The 19,763-nt window shown below is 40.4% G+C and overlaps 1 protein-coding gene across 1 annotated transcript in view; it reads left to right on the top strand.

Annotated features, from left to right (window-relative positions):
• Positions 1-122: 122 nt before the first annotated feature.
• LOC102234910 (mitochondrial peptide methionine sulfoxide reductase-like) overlaps positions 123-19,763 on the top strand; it is a 69,074-nt gene continuing 49,433 nt past the window's right edge. Inside the window, exon 1 of the mRNA XM_023352999.1 lies at positions 123-160. The gene's annotated coding sequence lies outside the window, so the exon portion shown is untranslated. The remainder of the gene's footprint in view (positions 161-19,763) is intronic.

The raw sequence follows: 19,763 nt of genomic DNA, 5'->3' as shown, positions 1-19,763 counted from the left end.
AGTAATTATAAATATTTGATTAATCCACATTCCGCCATTTTCTGTCTTGGAAATTATTTCTGTAATAGTCGAAGTGGACGCAAGAGGGCGACACAGGACCGTTTACCCTGCAAGTTCTTCGGCCGGGTTCAGTTCATCGCCCTTCCTTCCTGGACACGAGGTAAGCGATACCGTCTATAAAGTGTACTGGTGTGGAAATTTATCACATGTCATCTGATCAAAAATTGAGAAAAGCTTTATAATCTGCAAGAAACGAACTGAATTTGGCTTTTCAAGAATATTTGGTCACGCTTTCGCAACGTTGGTGTGTAAATGAACAGCAGGCTGTATTACAGTTTTCATTTCGGATGTTCTAAATTTCTGAACCTGTTTCTTAAGGGATAGAGGCGTCTCAGCGGTTTGTACAGGTCTTAAAAATAGTGATTTTAAAGTGATGTGGGTATTAAGTGCCATGATAATCATCGTAATGTCTAGTTTGATGTCCTCCAACATATTACATTTGGAAAAAACAATTTCAAAAGGGCATATATTGTGCACTTAGACGCATTTTCCCCATTTAAACAAGCAAAAATCTAATGTTTGTACCGATGTAGATCTGTTAGTAAAAAATAAATTGGCTAGCTATTTGATATTCTTGCAGTCAGACTGTCAGCATATTAACAGTAGATTGAAGTAGGATTTAAGTGTATGACATAAACAATGGGTTTTTAGCCACCTCCAAGCCAACAGCAGGAGCTCAGTGTTTCAACAATTATGCATTTCTCTGGAAATTTGCCCCATATTAGTGAACCATAAACTGGAATGCTGCTTCTCCTTGTTTGGTTCTGATTCTGGGAATGCAGAGTGGACTTGAACCAGAAGACTTGATTGGTCTGGAAGCTTGATAGAAAAACAACAGCTCTAAAGTATTCTGGTGCTAAGCCATTCAATGATTTATAAACTAACAAAAGTATTTTAAAATCTATTTTCCATCAGCCTCTGGGCCTGATCAGTAGTTTTTAGCTGCAGTATCTAACTCTACATTGTTCAAGTTTGCATCCAAAGATAACTTCAGTTTTGTTTGTGCTGAGCTGGAGAAAGTTACGGCACATCCATCCATTAACTTGTTTCAAGCCTCTCTTCAGTGCTTGAATGGGTTTATAGTCACCTGGTGACATTATGATAAAGAGTTATGAATCACCTGCACACCTATGATACCTATGGTAGCTAATCTCATAATTACTTAATATAACGTGAGCTAGCGGAAGCATGTATGCTAAATAGGAGGCGTCTGAGGAAGGAACCTTGGGGAACCCCACACATGACGTCTGTCATCTCTGATGATTGAATGAGATCAGAGGCAATGACAGGAAAGTTGTTGGTAGGAGGAAAAACTGAATCTGTTTTAGTCGAGTTATTCTCTCTTACTAAATGTGTTTTTTAGTTGACTTGTACACTAGGCATGTTAAAGTTGGGGGAAAAAAAAGTTTTTTTTGGTTGTAGAATTTTTTTATGCTACAAAAATTTGACCTTTTTAACAAGGTTGTGCACATTCTGACATTCGCTGTATGTTCGTTCTGTCAGAGGTTTCACACCGATGGTTTTAGGCTTTAATTTGCCTATACATCTGGATGACCGTATAGGGATGATCCGATCAGGTTTTTTGCTGCCGATTCCGATAGTGATCATCAATGAGGCCGATCTCTGCAAATCACTGCCGATTGCCTTGAATGGTTGTTCATTTTTCGCTTTAGGTATAAATGATACTATGATATCTGGCAAAATGGAAAAATTATCTGGCGACAAATTCACCTAATTTAGACATATCTAAAATCTATTTTTTAAGTTACATGCTGCAGCTGTTCACTGTGAGAGTTCACTGTCTGGTGGAGGTTGTCTGTGAAATATTACTACCAGTAGCGCGTAGCGGCAGTCCAAGAGCGAGAGCAGAACCCAGCGTCTTAAACCGCCAGTTCGAAGACTTGGTTTCAGGTTATTTGTTTAGTTTTCTGACTGTGATTCTAATCTGGGTGAGTATTGGTAGCTGTGCGCTGCTTTACCTGCTATCTGGCCGCTCCGGATATTCATTTTTTTCCTACATTGAGCCTCGATATAGCCACACTTCCTCAAGTGCTTGTTCTTTAAATGCCATATTAGATTCGTTGTGTTGATGCATTTTGACTTGCTTCACCCCGAGGTAATTTTTCTCCGCAGCACACAAACGTCCCCATTCACTCTCAGTTATTTAAATTGTTCTTATCACATTTATCGTAGGAGTGGGAGATATCGACTTAAAATTTTTATCACGATATTTTGGAGTACTGCTGTGATAATGATAAACGTTACATGCAGACGTGTAACTGCACACAATAACAGCTTTGAATCACATTTTCAAATTACTTATATAAATCTACGCTCTCATTAAACAAACAGTGAAGAAAGAAGTAAAAATAACAATCCCTCTATAGGGACAGTTTTGGGGGTTTTAACATCATTAATAAGAATTTATTGCAACAACAATAAATCAAAATTCTTATTATGGCATACATAATAAATGATAAACAATACAATAAATGCCCACCCCAAATTTTTCATTATCACAACAGTAAAGCAAAATATCATGATAAAACTTTACGTCCATGTCGCCCACTGCTAGGGATAACCCTGGGAAATCAGATTCACCCTTATTAAAGGCAAGTTTATCATGAATAGACAGCATCTAACAAAGTGACAACAGCCGATAAAAGAGCCACGGCTGGTGAGCGTTGAGTGTGTCGGGAGGGAGCTCCATGGCACGTGTCGTCTGTGTGTTGTGGTGGGGGGGAGGGTGTGTGTGCGAGGCAAGCGTGCCGCCCTCAAGGGGTTCTCCTCTGACCCTTATCTGCGTGTCTCTGGGGACGCCTTTCAGCCCCTCCTGGGATGCAAATGAGCAGCCATAAAGCAGGGGCGCATGGAGATGCCCCATACGGAGAGGGAAGAAAGAAAGAGAAAGTGGTGCTGGAGGTGGAGGAGGAAGAGGAGGAGGAGGAGGGTCAGCTCCGGAACATCCCACAGAGTGCATATTACGCTGAGAGCATGCTGGAGATGAAGCAGCAAACTAACAGACATGATGGGAGAGTTTGTGATGGTGTTTGAGATGGCATCCTCAACCCACGTTTTCTTTTCTGTAAATGGATCAAATCTATAAAAATAAAAAAAATCAAATAAAAAAATATCAGAATTATACAGCTATGATTGAAGATATAATTATTTACATATATTTTAAATCCTGACAAGATCAATCCAGAGAAAACATTTTCGACTCATGAGATTCTTTTGTGAGCGACGTATTACACGGTTTGGGTTCATTTTGCACTGCAAGGTCATGGTTCTGCTTTATTTTCCCCTCATTATCATAAGGCATCCATTTCTTTCTTCCATTAGTGACGCTTCGCCATGTCACCAACCCGACCTCTATTTACGTGACTAAATTAGATTTTCTCTGTCTTCTCCTGCATTTTACTGGAAAAAAATAATCTCCAAATCAAAATGAGAAAATGAATCCTCTAAATATCATAATGTAGTTTGTATTAAAAGATAGATCGCACAATCTTTTTCTGAGAATATTATTGTATGAATGCATTTTAAATGCGTATTGTCAGTTGGAAGTTTCAAAATCATCTATTTTACGCTATTTATGTTTATTTTATTTTAGTATTAATTGAATAAGGCGGCCTCATGGCATTTTTTACCTCTGTTTTCTTACATATATGTAAGAAAAAAAAGATGTCATGTTGGGAGATCATTTTTCTCGGAGGTGGGGGAGGGGCCGTCTGTCTATGGTCACCTGCTCTCCAGCACCAGGGGTTCTGCAGTGTTTGATGTGTTCGGCATCCCCCTCCGCATGTCTCCTAATTGTGTTGAGCATTGTGACGATGCATAATGTGCAGACAGGCAGAGGGACCTGAAAGCAGTTGATGACCTCTGTCTCAACATATGTGGCACGCTCACCCCCTGCGCACTTTGATTGTGAGGAGATGAATGCATGCGAATAGAAATGCGTAGATATAGACCTGCTATATAGCTGTGGCATCTTTTTTTTTTAAAAATAAGACACAGCTTTTGCTCTTAAATAAATTTGTTTGTGAAGTTTTTAGCTGCTGTTGTGTGTGATCTGAAAAAAATCTGAATTATGTCAACTTATTGTAAATAATTAATTTTTACCCTAAAAAAAAAATTCTTATTTTTGTACCTTCTGCGTATTCTGCCTCCATCATCTGGGATGTAGGTCAGCTCGCATCTTTGTTGCCTGCAGCGATTTGCAGCATGAATCATTTGATGTAGGGCTGTGATTTTCTTTTATTTAATACAATAATTTATGCTCATTATTAAAATTACTTGAGGCTTTGTCATTTTGGATTTGCTTTGTGCTTTAACAAGAAATACTACAGATAGAAGTTTAGTCCATAAAACGACGACTTTATTGAAATGTTTCAAAGAAGGAAAAGACACAAGTGTGATGCTGAAAGTCAAAAATCCAAATGGATCATTTCAAAAGCAGGTAAGCGTGTTGCAGCTGAAATCAAAGCTAAAGTTATAAACCAACATGCAGGAGGATGACTTTGAGTTTTCTACAAGACAAATACACAGCAGGAGTTTGATTTATTGCTTTCCACAAGTTGGCAGTATATTTTTTTTTACCTCACAAGGAAGCATATTCTCACGAGAAAATACACAGAGCTTTGAAGTGTCCCACTGTCACCACATGGCAAATCCCCCCAGTGTGATCCCTCTGTCCACTTGGCTGCAGGAGTAACACTGCAAGGCTGCCTATGGCTCTGTTTGCTGGGACAATATGGAAACCAGTATGTTAACCGACCAGTGCCCAGTGGTTGTGGGTTTGTGTCCTAAAATATACATTTGCTCCTCTTCGATCTGTGTGTGCAGTCTCTGGTGTGTGTGGTTAATCTGGATTGTGAAACGTGTTAATCTGTGCAGCCCTGTCCTGTCGCCTACACGCTGCAGGTGAGGGTCGACTGTGGCTTCTCTCTTGGCATTCACCGCGTGCCTTAATTGTATTGAAATTAAATCAAGGTCCACTGTGAACACAAAGAGCTCAAACCCAAACTTCCAAGCATTCGCAGCTAACGCTTCCATGTTCTCCTCTAATCTGTCATGTACCGCACGTTGGACTTCACTTCTTCTTTTGCTGCATTTTTTTCTCCTCTTTTCTGTTGCAAAAGTGCAAAAATATTTTGCCTCCGCTCAGCTGTACTTTCTCATTCCCTTTTCCTCACCTGTGATCTGTCCTCCCTGTAGGCTCAGATGCGGCTCTGCGGGTCTTTCACACGTCAGAGTGCCAGCCATGTTAATTCCACACAAATGTGCAGTCTGGTTTAAAAAAATATTAGGTTTTCTGTGCAGATAGTACAGAAAAAGACACAAACACACACTACAAACGGTGGCTCGCACTGAACGACACATATACATGCACGCATGCAAATGTGGATGTGCAGCAACAAAATTTGAGGGGGGGAGAGTAAAAAAAAAAGTGTTGTCATCAAAGCAGGGTTCACAGCCTTTAGATGCTGTTTGGGTAAACAGAACAGAGACGAGCGCAGCAGAGCGAGCGAGCGAAGCTACCTTTGTTGCACCATAAAGAGAGCAGCTGCCCGGCTACCTGATCGCTACCATTCCTGCAGAACATCTTCCCCCTGAGAGCAAAACAAAGGAAGGACGCTCGTTTTTTTCACGAGGACACACCAACGACGCTCCGCAACGTCCTGATGTGAGCAAAGCGCCGGACTCTACGCGTCGCCTGTTCTCTGGAGCTCAGTACGGCTTAACCAGACCAAACCGATCTTCATCCCAGTTGGTAAAGCTGTGTCGCTATCTCCCTCTCACCCTCCCTCCTGCTCTCCATCTCTTTACTGTTCTCTCTCGCTCTGTACACTCTGCGCATGTATCTGTACAGACCAGAAAGCAGGACCTAAATATCAACACACACAGACGCACAAATCGATTTGCAAGCAGTAAAGTGTGATGGAAAGAGGGAAAAGATTTCAGAATTGAAGCTTTTTATCATACAAATCACTCCAGGAAATCACTTTTTTTAAAAACTCGTCATCACTGCAATCAGTCTCTTTTTTCGTTTTACCCTACACAATGCTACCACAAACAGAATCTTTCTTTTCTCTGATCGAATACGTCCTTCCTCTCTAAGGCTGAAGCGAAAAACAGCAGAGAAGATGGAGAGTGTGTCCTCCTTCAGGTCCTCGCTCCCGGTCTTGTTGTTGTTTGTTGCCGCTGTAGTTGTTGTGGCTGCGCTGCTCCATCTCCATCCTGTCTGGGTTCTTCTTCGTTCGGAAGACACAAGGGGTGGTGGGATAGCAAACAGGGGGGACTGAAGGGATGGGATGCAGGCAGGTGTCACGCATGCAGTCAAGGGGGAAAGGAGGAGAAGGTAGCAGGAGGAAGAAAAAAAAAAACACGGACTCAGCTAAATTCTAGCCGTTCATCAGCTTTAGGAAAAATCCATTTGGATCTGCTCAAGACAAAACCAGAAACAACGGGAAAAAAAGCCCACGATGTAGAATATACATATATAAGCCAGGTAGGTATATATGTATGAGGATCCAAGGGAGAAGGAGGAGAACAGGGAAATAAGGGACGGACGGACGAGGAGGACAGGCGACTGGCTCACACGCAGACACAGTGCGCTGAGGAGAAGGCACGGGCTTCAATTTATGCTTTCTGGTCGACACCACCCCCCATCTCACATACATCCATACACACACACAAACACACATCTATCGAATGTCCCGCCCCTATCTGCCCCTGTCCCTATCCTGTCCCGTACTGGATGCATGGCCCAGCTGATCAGTGCACAGGGATTAGCCAACAGGGCCAGCTGGCAGGGATTACACAGGCAAAGTGGGGGGAGGTTTGCACTGGGCGGCGGGGTAGGGGGAGTAGCTGAGGGGTGAGAGGGTAGATCTAAAACTGGGGGATGAGAGCAGTGTGGGGGGTGGGGGGGCTGGGGCAGTTCTCTTGTCTTGTCCTACACACACACACCTGCATATAAACACACATTAGTGCACTCACAACTAGAAGCAGACGAACGGTTTGGAGCGACCGCAGCAGAACAGAAATGATCTGCAAGAGTGACGTCTGTAAGCTACGCATCGCATCCTCTCTTCCTGCTGCAAGCAACAACAATGCACCAAGCTGGTGAATGGATGTTAATGTGGAGGAGGCCGCGGGGTGGGGGGGGTTGACGGCAGAGGGAGGGAACCCCATGAGAGAGTGGAGCAGGGCTGACAATGCGAGGCTTTGACCCTTGACTCCTTCCCCGCTCCATCATCCACAGCCATCAGCTGATTCTGGTAAATGGGCAGCGGCAGCAGCCACCCCCCCTCCCCTCTCTTTCCCTGTCAAACACACACGTGCACACGGACACGAGCCCCGCTAACGCTGCTGAATCTACCAGGGATGACCTTAGCTCTTTTTTTTATTACCAGCCCTTTTCCAACTCCCGCTCCCTCCAGCGCACCACTGCTCTTTTCCGTCTCATGCCTCACTTCACCACTTAGCTCATCCCGGTATTCCCGCTGCTGTAACCATTCCCGTTCTTTAAAAAGTGTCCACAGCTGTCGTATCCACACAGAAACGGGCGCATATTTTCATCTGGTCGTCGTTCAATCATATTGAATTAGATTTTCTTTCTCACTGTTTTTGTGAGGCTGTGAACCTCTTCCACTTTACAGATGTATTTTATCTCCACTGGTGTGTAGAAGTACACAAATACTTTGGTTGAAATACATAGGTCACACATTAAAAGCATTTTAAGACTAAAGCTGTTACTGTTGTTTTTTTTTTTACAATAAACAATGTAACGTTTCGTTATGGCTGCTGATCTGATTTATTCATACATCAGCATCACTGCTTCCTTTATTCAGAATGGGTATTATTATTATCCTTCATTAATATACGGTTATCAGAAAAAAAAAGGAAAGAATAGTTAAACTGATCTTATTTCAGCCTCTGCAAAACAATGCAGACAAATCTTTAAAAATGTTCCTTAAACACATCAGAGAAGAAGATTGACGTGCACAATTTATGGAACGTAGACACCGTCCATAGTCTGTCACTGACTCCGCACAGTTTTATAGATTTGAAGCAATAAATCAAATCTTTTGTTTATCTGTGTGCAAACTGAGCTTCTGTCTGAGCTTTTTGTAAATCCATATGTCAAATATATGCATGTACAGACCCGAGGAGCGGGCTCGTCAAAGTGTTTTTCTGTAGATTTAAAGTGATATCTTATGTGGCCTCGAAGGCTAACATGTAGACGCAGACATGGCTGATGTGAGACATACATGATGTTAGGTTGGATGATTTCTGCCTGAAATGCACGGACATATTGGAGCAGAGCTCTAGTGTGAAACACCAGAGAGATCCTGTTTTTCTGTTTGTGAAGACAAGATACATTTTTTTTCTTTAATTTGAAGTATTTTTCTGTTAAAGATCATTCTTTAATTTTCCCTTTAATTGCATGCTATGGTGTTTTAGCATAAATGCTGCTTTTTCACAAAAAGTTGAACCTTGTCCACCTCGAAAATATGGCAGATCGAATATTTTTTACAGCGTTTTTTACGCACTTCGTCCTTAATTTTTAAAGACGAGAGTAGCAAACGGGCGTTCAACCACTGCTAGCTGGCAGCTGCAAAGATCAGAAAGACTCGAGAAAAGATTTTTTTTTCGTCAGACAGAGAAACACGGGCAGAAAAGAGTCAAGCGATTATATAAAGAGACAAGTCTGGAGAGACAGACAGGCAGAAAGAGACAGACAGGCAGGCAGGGACAAATAGGCAGTGCTCGTCTCCCACTTTGGTAATCTGATGGGGAGATTAGCAAGCAGGCAGCATTTGGGTCGGATTATCGGGTCATTAGAAAAGACTGGTGCTCCAGAGCCTCTCTCATGTGTTAATGTGGCTTTACAGGTCCTGAGCGCAGTCTGTGCAGATTGCAGAGGATGTACATGACATCGTCTCTAAACATGCAAAGAGGGCCGCATCACCCTAACACCCCTCAGACATGGTGTGTGTTACTGTATATCTACGACATTATATAAATGATTTTTTTTGTAATATCTGACTTACCTGCAATTCTCATATTTATATAATAAAATGTTTTATATTAGTCGTCTCTAAATATCAGATTTAACTCATCCATAGAAATGTATCATTTTTAAATAGCCTCTAAATGTAATTTATTTTCATATTGCATTTGAATAATTTTTTTTCTATAGTTTTTTTTATTTCTTATTTAAAAAAAAATATTTACAGTTTTTAGATAAATTACAAGTGCAAGAATATTTCTTAATAAAAATGCAGTTTATCCGAAAAAATATATGGGAGTGAAATGTTTTTTTCTAATCATACATATATGATGCTTAATGATATACTTGTTGTTGTAGTTTATACGGTTTTTAAAATGTATTTCTTGTTGGAAATATATTTAGAAATCCGCTTGTGTTTTGTTGTATATTGGTCAGGGATTATTGGGCGGCTCATTGATAGCTGATCAATGTTGCTGCTGTTCTCTGTGTCAGTTGTGCTGATACGCAGTATTGTTGCAACGCTGCGAAATTGGTCTCAATTTCACAAGAACAGACAATGAAGCCTCTGATAAGTAAGCATGCTTTATTTGTTGTGTGTGAGCGAGACTTCATGCGGAGCTTATTGTTCCAGCTTCACACCAGCCCAAACACAGATCTAATGAGCGTTAAGTGTTTGTAACTTTTCTTCGATCGATCACTTTCTCCGTTAAAATCTGATCTCTGGTCCCTAAAACCTTCGCTGCTGCTGCTGCTGCTGCTGCTGCTGCTTCTGCATACACCCTGTCCCAGTTCCCCACCCCCCATCCCCTTTTTGTCAAATAAATTGCTATGTGACCTACTTCCCATTTTGCACCATTTCGCTCGCATTCAGATATTATTGTTTGAACATGAGTGATTTGCTTTGGGGCATACGGTATCAAAGAGGGCACATTGTACGGTATACAAAATAAGGCATGCTTTACTGTAAGTGGTTATAAATTAAATATAAAAATGTCAACTTCAGCGTGGACGGCGTTTTTGTTCCGAGTTTCATCTGTGGGTTGTTGCAGTGCTGCGGCCTCTTTTAACACGTTTTGTTTTTGAATTTTCTTGTGTGAATTATAATTAAAATACATGGTTCACATATTTTCTGATTAACACATGAAGTAATTCTCAGAGCAGAGAGGAAGTGTTTCTGATGACCATGGTCAGAAAATAAGGTAAATCAATTTTGCAGCCTAGCTAAGCAGAAAGCACACTGGTAATTTTTAATGATAAGCATTGCTAATTTATTGAGGCACGATGCATTTATAACCCAGTTATATCTGCACCAGTTGGCATCCAGTGTCCTGCCTTGACTTGTGGTGCAATTTTTAAAAACCCACACTGATGCAAGGATCCTGTATCCAAAATATAGTCGTGGAGTGCCGCAGCAACTTGATATTATTTTTGCCCTCTTATTTTAGATTTTGTTTGTTTTTTGGGGGGAAAATTTTATTTCTACCTGCATGTTTAATTTTAATTTTCAACTGAAAAAGTCAAATATTTCCATGTGTACAGCTGTGAGTCGGTGTGAGTCTCTGTGTGTGTGTGAGATCAAGGTTTCTTCCTGCAGAATCCCAGTGATGGAGCAATGGCACCAGAGACCTCACTGACCCTGATTTATTGGGATCAGAATCCACATGACAGCAATTAATTTACGTCCATTAACCACATTGCTTGCTCTCCCCTTCTTGCTCTCTGAGGACGTTTTTTGAGCAACCAGTTCGAACGCTTTTCTCTTTGACTTTTTTTTTTTCATCCGCCAGCGAGTGATCCCGCTTTTCGTCAGTCACTACTACCGGTCCACCTCAACATGCAATGATTGTAACGTTGCTGTATTTTTGTTCTTTTCACAGAAACGCAACAGAATGAGGAACTTCTGATTTGACATATTTTAAGGGGTGTATCCACTCTTTAATTAAAATGAAAAAAACATACATGGTGAAAAATGTGAATAACTTAAACACCGCTAAGCAAATTGACTAGAACTACACAAGGAATTGGATATTAACATTATAAGATGTGCATCTTCTGATCATGCCACGACGTTCTGCATTCTGTTTTATCATGAAAGCATCATTTCATTCAGGTTCTTATCCTCAAGGGCCTTTTTATTTTTCCCTTTACATTTAAGTTTCCTTATTCATCCTCACTGGCCTACATCTGCCGCCACTTCTGCAACTTTAATTCTTCTTTTCTACCAGTATCCGTCAGCCAAGTGTTATTTTTTCTTTTTTTGGCCTTTCAACTCAAGATGGGAGACTTTGCTTGAGGGGGAATTTGCCATTTACGTCCACAGACAAAGAAAAAAGAAAAGAAAAAGAAGGGAGCATTAGCACTTTGGCTCTTTATTTGTCTCCTTGCTTTGTGCATCTTTGCTTTTTCTTTCTCCACCTATTATAAAAGCCTTCCTCCAACTCAGGCCTTCACATCTTCACTCAGTCCTCCAGCTAGAACAGAAATCACTAAATGCATCGGGAAGCCTTGATCAGGAGCGAAGACTGAAGCATGAATTGTTTAGTTATTCCGTCCCGAACTTGAGCATAAAAAAAGTCTTCATGGGTGCAGACTTTCTATGTTTCACTTTGTAGAAATGAATAGATTTATTGTTTTATTTTAGCAAATTTCTGCAGATGCCTAATTTCAGATTTATTCTAACGGAGGAGACAATCAGTAAAAAACAATCCTTTGCAAGCATCTCATCGCTCGGGGACAGGTTCTCCCAGTGTCTGCTGAAGGATTGCCTGAGGACATGGTGCGGGAGGAAAAGTTGCAGTTGGCAGCAAAGACTCTGCAAAGGGAGTGGGGGTTTGCAGTAAAGGATTTTAAACCAAAGCCTCTTTGGTAAAGCAGAGGAAGGGAGGTAGGGTGGAAAGAATGGGGCGTTGGGGGGAGGTGGATGGATACAGGATGACACAAGGTCCAGATTAACCCTAATCTCAGGTCTGCTGGTTTAGGTAAGGCCGGGGGACTGGAGGAGGCTGTGCCATGATGCCAGGTGGTCATGAGGAGGTTAAAGCTGGAAGAGGATGTGGGATCAGAGGGGGTGTTGCTAGGGAAGAAGAAGAGCAGCAAATAGAGTAAGGTTTTCGATATTTTTTTGCTATGAGCAAGCTTTTTTGCAGATTGAATTCAATTTTAAAAAATTAACAGACAGAAACCAGAATGAGAGAAGCTGTTGTGGTCTGGGTTTGGAGTGGGGGGAGGTTGTTAGGCTACCAGCCCAGCAGGGGGCTGCGACAGAGGCGGCAGGGTGATTGGGTGGTTCGTACATGGTGACAGTGGCACATGCCCCGGTGCATGGGATTAGAGGGACAGTTGGTAATCTGCTGTTTAGGCTGTATGTAGGGCAAGAGTAGCTTAGCCCAGCCGCTCTTAGCAAGGCTGGAGCGAGAGGGAGAGGAAGTGGACCGGCATTATGGAGCAGCACTCAGCTCACTCAAATCGCCCATCAGGTCGTTTCTTTTTTTTTTTTTCTGCTTTTATCCACCCGTTCTCTGTCTGGCTGCTTGTTTCACATACAGCAATGTGTAAAAGTCTTCACACCCCCTGAACATTTTCACATTTTGTCACATCATAACCAAAAACTCGTAAAAATAAATTAGGCTTTTTATGTGATAGACCCTCATAAAGATAACGAGGAAAATGATGGATGGGTTCACATTTTTTAGAAATGCAAATTTGAGCCCCCTTTAAAATCCACATCAAACCTAATTAGAAAACACAGTCCGCCAATGTGTAGTTCAGAGAATAAATCAAGCTGTTCTCCGAAGGCCTCAGAGGCTTGTTACAAAAACATCATGAAGACCAAGGAACATAGCAGGCAGGTTTAAAGCAGAGTTAAGTTATAAAATAATAACCAAAGCACCAGTAAACTTAATAAAATCATTTCTATTTATGATCTTGTAAATTCTGCAGCATTAAAATGCATTAAAATAGCATGTCACATTTCATCAGGAATATACCTCCCATGATGTTCAGGACGCTGCAGTCTCTCCAACCAGCAACCAATATTTTTTCCCAGCTGTTGTTTTCTTCGTGTTCTGCTTTAACATGGGTTTACATGGTTCAGAAAGCTGCTTTGTGTTCTCACACAGTAATACCTAAAATGTAGTTTCATCATTTATTTGCAACAGCAGTGATGAGCAGATGACATTCCAAAAAGGTCATGATCGAATCATCCAAATATATTTGATGACTAAATGCTTCATGGCATTCTGACAACTAAATGTTTACAAAATCTTACTGTGGAAAAATATATTTTCTAGAAAAACAATAGCTAAAAATGCTAACATTAGTTTCTGCTCAGTTGCAGTATGACCTGTTGATTCAACTTATATCATATTATGTCATACTGTGTTAATTTTGGTGACACAAGATTAACACAGTTAATTTTGTGTCAACAGAACTGACACAAAAAATGGTTCTGTCTCATAAATTTAAGCTTAGCTTTGAAAGTCATATATTTTAATGATTTTCATTTGCTCTTTTCCCACCACTCTCTCTCTCTACACACATTTAGCTGTCCAGGGATATCTTAGCAGATCACATGACACAGAGATATAGCAGCAATCTGTTTCTCTTGGAACATTACTGAGTGAAAAACTAGTAATTCCCAGATTTGTCAGATCAACAAAATAATGTGCTACATTCTTAAAAGTTGGCTCTGCCAGAGGCATATTGCTAGGCTTGCTGGGAGCTGCTGAAAAAACAGTCAGCAGATATCAGAAGTTTGATCAGGGTCTCCAACACCAAGACCCAAATATGATCTGAATGTCTTACTTCATATTTTTGGCCATCTTTAAAAAATATGTAAAATGTTGTTTCTGAAGTCTAGAGCATAAGAACAATATACCTAAATTACTAAACTGCAGATCTTGATGATCCTTGTGGTATTAAGTTTTGAGAGCACTCCAAATTTGAGTAAAACTGTAAATATTGACAATAATTTAAGAGTCACTTCATAAATGGAATTAATTATTTGAACTGCTAGGATAACAAATGCAAAACTAAGTTTAAAACGCTACGCTACATGAGTCTAAAGTGAAGAACTAATTGGAAGCCTGTCCTCAGAAGCATAGGAAACCTAAGGATACACTGCATAGGCTCAGTTAGTGTCAAATGAGAGGAATGCACACAGAAATATGAGAGCATGCAGTGTGTAATGACTTTCAAACACAAGAGGTTGTGACAGCTTTCTTCTTTAGAGTGGAAACATTTCAGAAGCGACAGTAATACACTTCACTTAAGTTCAAAGTCGTGTTGTATTTAAGAATATTTCAGAGGCAGTAATAATGTTACTGTGTTTTTTTTATTATTATTTTTGCTTCATTTAAAATGATCAAACAGTTAATCAGTGGAACAACGGGACAAGCTCTGGGAAACATTTATATTGCAAAGGCTTTTCAATTATCCAACAAAGTCTCCCATTTGTGTCTCCTCTAGTTTCAGAATATGAATGTGTCTGATTGATGGTTGAACATGACCAGTTTGATGGTTCAGAGATTAGAGCAGGGAGCTAACAGGACAGAAGGAAAATGGTTTGAATCCCAGTAGTTACAACACCCCACACCCATGCAGAGGTGGGTGGGTTTTTTCCTGATGTGTCAAGTTCCTGCAGTCCAAAATTAAGCACTAGTGGACAATTGTGTTTCTGAGTTGGTTTGGTGGGTTGGGTGCATCTTTCTGCACTATTTTTGTCCACTTCTCTTCTTTAAAATAGACGCCTTGATAGATTTTCAGTGTTAGACTGATTTAGATTGCAGGCAGGCTGTTGAAGAAGTCAACCAAAAGAAATCCATATCCTGAAGATTAAGAACAGCAAAAATGTCAGGAAGAAAACTGTGAAGAAATTTAAAGCAATGTCTGTCAGAGCTCTGCTAAATCCATCAACTGTAAATCTACCAAGGCATGGATGTCCACCAAAGCTGACAACCAGACAGGAGAGCACTAATCAGAGAAAAAGACATAAGGTAGCAATGGTAACTCTGGAGGAGCTGCAGAAATCCACAGTTCAAGAACGAGGATGCGTGACAAGAAAACTTATTTATGCACTCCACGAACCTGGCTTTTATTAAAGTCACCTCCTTCCAAGTTATTTCTCTCTCCCATTTATGGCTTTATCGCAACTAGCAACTTATGTATGTTTGCTTATGTTCACAATGTAGATTCTTCCTACAGAGCTGTGGGTTTCTGCAGCTCCTTTTCTTACTCAGTATTTCAGTTTTAGAGGACAGTCTTGTCTTTGTAGGTCTGCATTTGATCCATCCTATGTACATGTGCAAAAAAATGAGGTACGATTTTCATTAAAACAGAAAATCCCAAGGGGAATATATGCTTTCTTAAATTACTATTTGTATTGAGTAAACTTGTCTTTGTACAAATTCAAATTTATTCAGATTTTATGAGCACAGGAAAAAAATCTTCCCTTGAGTCTATAAAAGAAATGTTGAAATAAATCAACTTAACATGTCACTGGTTGCTGCATCATGATTTTCACTTTGTTACATTGTGCTGGGTCTCTAAAGTGAGAGAAAAATGAAATTCTGCTATAGCCAAAATGCAAGCATGCTTGCATTTCCAAGAATTTTCTGCAAATTCTTGGAAATGCACCAATGTCCAAACCACCCTCACCTTTCCAAGTCACTCAAACTAGTCTCCATCTCTTCCCATTCTCCAATAAGCCTGCTGATTTATGTCAAGCAAACTCAAGCACAGGCAGGCATATGAATGAAAATTTGTCAAGTTTGCTTTTCCCACTCTGGTCTGTGAATACCGCCAGAGAACCACATTGCCCCTAACTGCCTGTAGCAGCTTCGGCAGAGCAATCAAAGCCTTTGTTTTTTTCTCACCAGCCCACAATCCCACCTGCTTTGGCGAGACGAAAAGATTCCTTTAAAAACACAGAGGCGGCATGATTTATTATTCTAATTAGTCAAAGTGAGACTTTTAAAAAGCCACAATTACACTAAACAAGCAAAGCAGTTTCCAGGTTGACGACCTCTTCTTCTGGTCAATTGCTAATAGAAGTGCAGTTCTGGTCAGAAGCTTGCATCCACTCTTTAACTGCAGAAATGTCATGTTAATTTCAACTTTTAATGATGGGGGTTGGATGGATATTCAAACTCCAATTTCAGTGATGATTTTAAGCAAGAATTGTGTTCACAAGTCTGAATTTACTGTTGATTTTCATAAATTCATAGGGTCAAAATTCTGCATTGTAAAAACAAAGGTGGGCCAGATCTAAACTTTGCCATTGTATGCATTTTAAGTTCTGGATCTAACTTATTTACTCACCTGAAACAACATCAAGTTGAATTTAAACATCACTGGTAATGGAGAAAAATCATCTTAAGTTCAAATTAAGCTGTCTGTAGCATTAGCTTTGGATTAATGTTCCATTCAAACACCCAAGTGGTCCAAGTTCACAACATCCAACTCTAGATTTGCTCTAGATGGAGTTAAAGAAAGTTGCAGGTAGTCTTCTTTCTTTCTAAACTTGTGACAGCCAAACAAACCCACAGCATGATGCTACCTCCACCATGTGACAGTTGATACTGTGTTCCAGGCACGTGCAGAGGGGGAAGGCGGAGGGGGCTGGAGCCCCTGCCCCTTTTATCCTTGATGCCCCTAGTGCCCTATTTGAGTTTTTTTTTTATTTATATTTTTTTATTTTAAATTTTTTTATTTGTATGTCAGAAGGCTTGCTTGTGCCCTTCAGCAATAATATTTAGCTAAATATAATAATTTAGCAAAATAAACTAGTCTGGCTGCCCTCAGTCTAATAATGACTCTCAGAGCCTCCATGTTGTTCAGACTCCGGGTCCATGGTGAGGAGGAGGCGGATCTGTATCCTCTAACTATCAAATTATGGGCAAGAATATTTTTTCATACACTGGTTTGTGAATAACGGGCCTCAATTAAATGAATCAAAATGTCTCCAAAGCATCGGCAGACTGACATAGGGGCTACCGAGGGATTCCAGGTAGATTCCAGGTAGATTCCAGGTAGATTTCAGGTGGCTTCCAGAGATGCGCATCGCAGCGGCTGTTCATGCAGGGCCGGCCCAAGGTTATATGGGGCCTTAGACAAACCCCCCTCCCTCCGGAACCCGTCTTACTGAGAACCTCAGCATCACTAACATGTTTCAATATAGATGAGCTGAAGTCTGTGAGAGGGACACCAGGTTTATTAGCGGAGTTTAAAATCAATCACTGATTATTGGTTATTTGCTGTGATGTATTTGTGAACAAACCAAATTCAAACACAAAGATTACGCCATATTGTTGCCATGGCAACACAACAACCATGCTATCAAGATGATTCTTTAAACTTTTACAAAGTAAACTTCCTAATTAACTCCTAAATGTACAATTTTTTTTCTCAGCTGAATACATTAAATAAAATTTAATAACATTGTCATTCTCTATAAATGATGCTACAGGTTTAGATCTATTGTCTGTGTTACAGTTAAACCATTTAGGGGCCCCTGAATGTCTGGAGGGCCCCTACCAGCAGCTACTGAGTTTTCTTTGCCTTGATGTCTTGATATTTGAGCCTACATGTTCTAGATCCTTCATATTCTAGATCTCAGAGGTGCTAACATCACACAATAATATAGAGTTAACCCCTTTGAGTCAAGTTGCTCTAGAGGTTAAATAAATATTATTAGGGCTTAATTAGCAAAATGGCAGCAAATTTACTTATTTCATAACTTCATAACCAGAGACCTTCTCTCCTCTCTTCTGTTCAACAGTTACAGTCTCAGATCAGCTCAGACCTCCAGGACTGTCAGCAGCAGAAACAGCAACTTTATACCTGTTGGGGAAAATATACTACATTTACTTTGCATTGTCCCCACATGATGGCAATGATCTAGTAGGATCCAATTAAATTCTTGATTAATATGGGTTGTTGCTATGTTGTTTTAAGGTGTTTTTGTTCAATGTGCCCTTTTTTAAATTTGAGCCCCTCCAAAGGTCTCTGCACGGCCCTGCTGTGTTCTTAGTTTTGAAAGTCTTCTCTTGACTCCTATAAACTTACTTCTTGACATTTTGGCCAAACAAGTCAATCTTTGTCTCATTTTGATCATAAAACCTTTCTCCAGAAACATTTTGGTTTGTCCATGCGTGCAACTGCAAATTTGATTCAAACTTGGAGAAGATGTTTGAAATTTGGATCCAGATGGTGATCCAATAGGTCCATAGGTCCAAGCCTGTTGAAAGCTTATTGAATAGTCTTAAAAGAAGGGTCCATCTTAGGAAATCACCAATTTAATGGAGCTCTGCCAAAACAAGAGTAATCAAAATCCATCCAGAATGATGGCAGAAATTTGTTGACTGTTAGAAAAAGTGTGTGGATTTTCTTCTCTTGCTACAAGGTATTAAAAAACATTCACTATGTGAATGTTAATATTTGAGCCTATATTTATCATTTGACACATTATGTATGGGGAAAAAATGTATGTTAAACTTAGACCTGTCCAACAATTTCTTGTTTTTAATATTTATTATAGTTTTTGATTTTAAAAAACATTCCAACCTGGAAAAGCAAAAGTTCAAATAAATCATTAAAAGCCCCAAATGAATGAAATTGATGCCAGTGATGAGTGAATGCAAACATTTGACAGAAACTGTATTTTGAGACATATAAAAAGTCTGTCTAAGCAGGGCTTTATGTCTTCATGAAGTGAATTACAAAAAGCATGTTGACTTACACCGCATATAGCAGGTATGTGACCTGGCTAACCAAGTGTCTCCCATCAAACCCGGGGCTTAACATGGAGTGATACCCTGGTAAAGTCTGCTGCAGTGTTTAATTCCAGGTCATTTCATAATCTCTTTGATAATCGCATCTGCACATCTCTCCGCATTCACTCTCTGACAATCAAACAGCTGCAAGCTGGCGTGCTCGCTAAATCTTCCGCTACTACACACCAGCTATGCAGTCAAATATATGCATGCAACCACTCCATGCATGCATGTATGCACAAGTGCTTGTAAGAAAGCATGTACGTACACTCGTGGACAAATTGCCTATGTGCACAAAAGCACTCAAGCACACACATATCCACTCCTACATCTATTTGATCGCAGAAATTCCTTCACATTAAAGTAGATCCCTCTAAAATCACAACTCTGCAGAGGTTACAGAAATGATATTGATTGATTTTTTTAAAGTAGAAAGCGCATTTTTAGAAGCAGAGAAGAATGGGGAGAAAATGAACACAGCGTGTCTACTGTATTTATGTAGTGTCTTCACATCCCTTTGGTCCTCTGTACCTCATCCTTTCTTCTCTTCCCACACCGCCTCTCCAAACTCAGTTACACCCCAATCATCCGGCATCAACAGGCATGTGAACCTAGCACTCGGTTCATCTCTCCTTCTGCCTTCCGCTCTTATTCTGGCTGCTCTGTTTTCATCTGTGTGCTTCCACTCTCCTAGCTTTCGGGTAATTACCTGGCATTTGCATTGCAAAGTGCCCCCGTTCAGCATTCAGCTCTTCCACAGGTGACTGAGCTTCATTTCTCTGGCAGATAAGAGAGAGGAAAAAGGAAGACAGGGAGGAGGGAAGGGTTGTAGAGGAGGCTGTGATGTTATTTTGGCTTGCAGAATATGGGAACAATGCCCTGAGTACTTCTTTTTTGTTGTTGTTCTCATTGAC

This window comes from Xiphophorus maculatus, chromosome 19 (genome assembly GCF_002775205.1).
Source record: "Xiphophorus maculatus strain JP 163 A chromosome 19, X_maculatus-5.0-male, whole genome shotgun sequence".
Classification (NCBI taxonomy): domain Eukaryota; kingdom Metazoa; phylum Chordata; class Actinopteri; order Cyprinodontiformes; family Poeciliidae; genus Xiphophorus; species Xiphophorus maculatus.
The sequence above is the reverse complement of the archived record's forward strand: the minus strand, read 5'-3'. Positions and strand labels throughout refer to the sequence as shown.